Here is a 6,319-nt window from a genome sequence, read left to right as displayed (position 1 = left end):
ATGGGGAGCCTTGTTCCTTGGGAAAGTGTGCGGTGTATGTTTTAGGGATTATGAGCTTCTTTCAAAGGCGAGGCCTGCACAGACATTTCCTCCAGGAATTGCATTTCAGTTGTAACCACAATATGTCTCTCTGTGCTTCACAAAAAAAAAGAAAAACACCTGGGTTTTTTAAATGTGGAATTCTGTGTGATGGTATTGTTTCTTGTTTTATGTCCATTCATTCTTTCATTCATTCATTGGCTGTATCCAGCATGGCCTGCAGCATCAGATACAGTCACCTCTTTATTTCTCTAATTATTGTCTTAAGGCCCCACATGCCTCTGTTAGCAAAAATTGCCATTGTTCTTCTTTGAGGACACCCCTCATTCCACACTGGCCAAGAGTCCAAACTCTTAATGTCAGAGTTTGCAGAGTGGATGGGTCCGCTGGGCTGTTGTTCCTACCCCTGCCACATAGTGTCGCTGTTGAACAGCTATCCTGCACGGCCTGTTTTCCCTGCCCCACACTTGGGCCCAAGGATGATGGTTCTCTTAATCTGTGCTCTCCTCTCCTGTCCAGCCATTGGGCCCAAAGAAGAACTGGGCCAGGGGACACAGGCCATTGGAGCTTTCAGTCAATCGCATTCTCAGCTGCAATCAGCACTTCCCTATGACTTTCCAGGCTGGTGTAGAAGCCAGATCACCAGTCCAGACTGTCCCTGGACTCTTACTGAGTTTCCTCCTGGGCTTTGGGACAGTTCTTGCCATGGAACATCAGGTGTGGCTATCTCAGGCCATTAGATGGTTCCTAATAGCTTTTTACTTCAAGTTGCTTGAGCATTTCTGGAAGGCCTCTCTGAGCTGTTGACCTTTGGTCTTAGACCAGAAGGGTGAGGGAGAGTTTGAAGCAGTCAGTGGGGTATGGGGTGACATGACCAGGTTTAGCTTTTAAAATATTTTGTTGTGATTTGTGAAAGCATTGGAGGGGCAAGAGTAGAAGGGGGTGGGCACAAATTAGGTATTTGTTGTTCAGACTTCATCTAGGCTAGTGATAATAAAAATAGAGAAAAACATTTGTAGTGATGAAAAGCTGATAAAAGGTATTTTAAAGAAAAATGTACACATTTCTGCTAACATCATCAATTCTCTGTCAAATGGAGTAGAGGCTCTGGGACCACACAGGGGAAGGGAGGGTCATTGATCAATTATTCAACACATGAATAATTTTATTTAATCCCACAGCACTCCCATCCCCCAAAGTGGGAAGTATCCAGTCCTTTTAGATTGAATCACTCTCCCTGGATCACACAGCTGGCAAGTGGTGGAGTTGGCTTCCCACCCTCTCTGCCATCAGAGCCCACGCTCTTTCCAGTCCTCCCAGGTGTGAAAATCTTGTCTGTCTGATGCTTGAGATGTTTCAGTCAGAAAAGCCATGTTCAGTGGTATAGGTTGTGCACTGTGTAAAGGTGTCAGGCTGAGGGAACAAAATCCTTTCTAGCCCGGCCAGCTGGTGTGGCTCAGCGGTTGAGCATCAATCTAGGATCCAGAAGATCTCGGTTCGATTCCCAGTTGGGGCACATGCCTGGGTTTTGGGCTCGACCCCCAGTAGTGGGTGTGCAGGAGGGAGCCCATCAATAACTCTCTCATCATTGATGTTTCTCTCTCTCTCTCCTTCTCCCTTCCTCTCTCTGAAATCAGTAAAGACATGTTTTTTTAAAAAAAAAATCCTTTCTATAATTTGTCCACCAAGAGGATGTACCTTTTTTTGCTTGCCTAGTGGAGGCTCTGAAATGGAACAGAAAAGCAGCCAGTGAGGCTGGAAGGAAGAGAGCGAGTGGGAACACAACCGGGATGAGCAGGAGAATGACACATCCAGTTCATGTTTTTAAAATGTTTTATTGATTTAGAGAGAGAGGAAGGGAGAGGGAGAAGGAGAGAGAGTCATCGATGTGAGAGAGAAACATCTATCGGCTGCCTCCTGCACGCCCCCTACTGGGGATCGAGCCCACAACCTGGGCATGTGCCCTCACCAGGAATCGAACAGGCAACCTCTGGGTGCATGGAACGACGCTCAACCAACAGAGCCACACTGGCCAGCGCCCAGTTCACATTTTAAAAGGCTCCCTTGGCTGGAATGAGGTGCAGAGCTGGTAAGTACAGGGACACAGCCCTTCCCTCCCCCACTTTCACCTTATCTCCCACCATTCCCTTTGGACATAGTTGCCTCACACACACACACACACACACACACACACACACACACACCCTCTACTTTCCAAAACATTCAGGCAGCCACTGCTCCACTCTCTATAGAAAATAAAAATGCAGTATCTCTTGGACCTAAGGACTGGTGAGTGGAACACACTGTGCCCTGGGGACCGCTCTCTAATGGCTGAGAAATAGGCAGTTGTTTGGAGGTGTGATCTGAGCGGAATCCCCCAAGACAATCCAAATGATCTGCCAGGCTGCCTACAAAACCACTCTTCGAGCAGCTTCAGGCTTTGCCGCCTCCACAGGACTGCTGATGTGTGCCGGTTTCCTTGGGGGGTGTTGAAAGTGTTCTAAAATTAGATTATGGTGATAGTTGCACAGCTCTGTAAATATAGCAAAAACCACTGAACTGTGTACTTTAAATGGGTGAATGTTATGGTATGTGAAATATATGTCGATAAAACTGTTAAAAAGCAAAAAGAATTGCCTACTCCAGACTGCCTAAAAGCTCACCACTTAATCAGCTTCCCTTCAGGGTTAAGTATTGCCCTCTTGGGGTTCCTTTTGGAAATGGTGATGTTAAATATGATGGAGAGGTGCCCTGTGTGGGGAGATGAGGAGTGGGCCATGCAGAGACTAGCCACTGTGTTCAGCATTTTTCCACATTCCATTAGTGGCCATGAGTGTTCCTGCCCTGGGCCAATCTCTTCACATTTATTACCTCATTTAATCCCCACAACACCTCCGAAAGTAGACAAGAGGTCCCCATTTTCTAGATGAAGAGTCTGAGGTTTAGGGAGGTGATGTGTCCTGACCCCAAGAATCAGAACCACAGGCTGGCCAGCAAGCTGGGCTCAGTGCTGGGTCCACAGTGTGCTTTGGGCCACAGGTTTTACCTTCACCGTCTGTGAGAGCAAGGGCCCTCTGGAATTCTGGGGGCGGAATCCAATAAAGCAAGCTCCGGCAAATATAAAAGAATCTTTTCTCGATGAGAAATTTTCATTTTAACAGAAGCTCCTTAGGGTCCCCAAAGCTATCAAGACCCAGTGAAATGAGGCTACTGCTGGGATTTTAGATGCTGCCAATTTCAGAGGCAAAGGGGATGGGGAGGGAGAGAAGGGGGGATTCTCAAGTTCCTTAGGGTTCCCCTGGAGTGAAGGGCTTTGCATCAATACAGCCAGCCCTGCTCCAGGGGGCAGCCTGGCATCCCAAGTAGGTGACACACAAGCTTCAAACCACACTGGTGGTCACTGACATTCCTATTTTTCTTCTGTAGATCACATGCATCAGGACTTGGGGGGGGGGTGGAGTTGGGGGGGGACAGGGCTAAGAGATGGGATGCCAACAATATTAAACCCTCAAATCCAAAGTATCCTACAGAGATCCAGAACCATAGGTCTTCATAACATCATTGTCTTCCAGCGAGAGTTGATGCTCTCAGGATTGTGGGCACCGTCAGGGGGAAACTGCACTGAAAAGTGAACAGTTACAGAATCGCTGAACTTAGAGCGAACTTGGAGCTCATTGTGTTCCTTGTACTCAAAGCACGGTGCTTGTTAGAAATGCAGAGTCTTGGCCCCCAAAGGAACCCCATGAATCAGAATTTGCATTTAAACAAGATCCCTGGTATATATACACCAGTTGTTATCCATTCATCCATCGATGGACACTTAAGTTTTTTTTATATCTTGGCTGTTGTGAATAATGCTGCAATGAACATGGGGATGCAGATATCTCTTCGATATCCTGTTTTCATTTCCTTTGGATAAATACCCAGAGGTGGAACTGCTGGCTCATAGGGTAATTCTGTTTTCAATTGTTTAAGGCACCGCCATTCTATTTTGCATAGTGGCTACACCAGTTTACACTCCCACCAACAGTGCCCAAGGCTCCCCTTACTCCCGCAGCAGTGTGCTATGTGTATACAGTGAATGCTACTCAGCCACGAGCAAGGAGGGGAGCCTGCCACTTGCAAAAACATGGATGAAAGTTGAGGGCATTATGCTAAGTGAGGGAAGTCAGACAAATACTGTATGATCTCACTTATATATGGAATTTTAAATCTCATAAAAACAGAGAGTAGACTAATGGTTACCAGGGCCTGGGGTGGGAGAGTAGGAGAGATGGTGTCCAAGGGGACACACTTAGCACTAGAAGATAAATAAGTCCTGGAGATCTAACACACAGCAGAGTGATTAGAGACAACACTGTATTACAGACTTCAAAGTTGAAAGAGACTAGATTTTAATTGTTCCCACCACACACACACACACATACACACACACACACAAAGATAATTGTGTGACAGGATAGCGGTGTCTGCTACAGTGGCCATTATATTACAATATATAAAAATATCAATTCAACACCTTGTACACCTTACACTTATAGGTCAATTATATTTCAATAAAAGTACATTTAAAAATAAATAAACAAGAGCCCTGGAGGATTTGAGAAATGCTGTCCTGGTCCAGCACCTTCATCTGCACTTGCAGGGAAAGTGAGGATCAGAGAGCAGCGTGGTTTGCCCGGCGTCACACAGCCCATCAGGAGAGGAGCCCAGACAGGGACCCAGGCTTCCTTGCTGCCAGTCCTTCCCATTTCGTGGCTCTGTGTTTCGGCACAAGCTGCTCCCTCCTCCTCAAAACCTCCATGTGACCTTCCAGATCCTGCAGGATGTCACCGCTCCACAGAGGCTTCTTCAGAGTCACCCAGAGACTCTCTTGGCGGCTGAGCGTGAGTTGCTGTGTATTTTTAGTGCTCTCCCAGTCCACTGTCCCTGCACAAGACCCGCAGACTTAGGGAAAGAATTCAGAGCTCTCCACAGGAGGAAAGCATTTGCTACAAAAGATCAATCAGTGTGCTAATTGTGCCAATCAGGGCCCAGGCAGGAAACCAGAATCCAGCTCAGATGGTTCTTAGGATTCAAATAAAGGGGCTATTTATAGAGCTGGGGGAAAGGCTTAAGGAAACCAGCGAAGAATGTCATGGCCTCAGGAACCAGCATCCTTAAGCTTGAAGAGCAAAAACGGAGTCAGGGTGTCCAAGCCCAGTAAGGGCTGGAGACCAGTGAGGGGTTCAGCGGTGACACGGCTACGGCCAGAACCCTCTGACCACCTGTCATGCTCCCCCTTGGCTGAGCCCCACCACAGATGGGGAAACCAAGTCACACCGTGCCAAGGTACTCAGTGGGCGAGTCAGCATTCACACCCAGGCCATGCGGGCCCAGAGTCCACGCCCTTAACCTGTACTGTTTTCTATGGTCATTCACTCTTTTGTCAATTGTCTCCTACGTCCCACGCAGCATTCCAAGCACTGTGGTTTCCAAATTCTAGATTTTCTAAATTCTTCTCAACCAACACCTCTGTAATCAGAACACAGTAAATATTGTTCTTTTGGAAGGGGGAGTATTTTCACTGCCGTGGGACTTGATGGTGACAGGCTGGCGGCAGCTGTGGTTTCATGGCGGTGGATGGACAGCCTGGTAGGAGAAAGGCCCCAGGGTTCTGACCAGCACTGGGGTGGCGCGCCTGCCAGGGGCCTCTGCTGGGTCGTGGGTCACCAAGGCACCTTGAGCGGGCGTGAGCACCCATGGGGGTGGAGGCCTGGCCTGGGCCGTGTGGCATGCTGGCCAGGGCAGGTCTAAGGTCCAAAGTTCGCCGCTGTGGGAATCCCTCACCCCCTGCAAATGGCCCCCAGCCTGGGACACCCTCCAACTACCACCAGAAGACTGACACCTGTGCTCCCACGAGGTCCTCACTCTGCACACTGTCCTCCCTCACTCTCCAAGGCTGAAAGGGCCCATGGGAGTCACCTGCTCTACGCTCATTTTACAGAGGGAAACTGAGGCACTAGAGGAAACAAGGCTTGCTGAGGGTCGCGTGGCCAGGCAGGCCGAGCCAGGTTGGAACGCTGGTTTCTTGACTCCCAGCAAAGGACGGGTCCCCACCCTGGCAGGCTGAGCTCAGGAAGCAAATGGCCCCAGAACGGCCGAGTCCTCTCAGCCCCGCCCTTAGGAGCACCCAGGCCGATAGAGTGACAGACAGGACCTCGACAAACTTCAGCCCAATGACAGAGGAGCAGAGAGGCCGGGCTGTGGGCTTTCCTGTGCCCAGCGTGGGAAGTTCCCC

This window comes from Miniopterus natalensis, chromosome 7, assembly GCF_054644295.1.
Source record: "Miniopterus natalensis isolate mMinNat1 chromosome 7, mMinNat1.hap1, whole genome shotgun sequence".
Lineage (NCBI taxonomy): Eukaryota > Metazoa > Chordata > Mammalia > Chiroptera > Miniopteridae > Miniopterus > Miniopterus natalensis.
The sequence above is the reverse complement of the archived record's forward strand: the minus strand, read 5'-3'. Positions refer to the sequence as shown.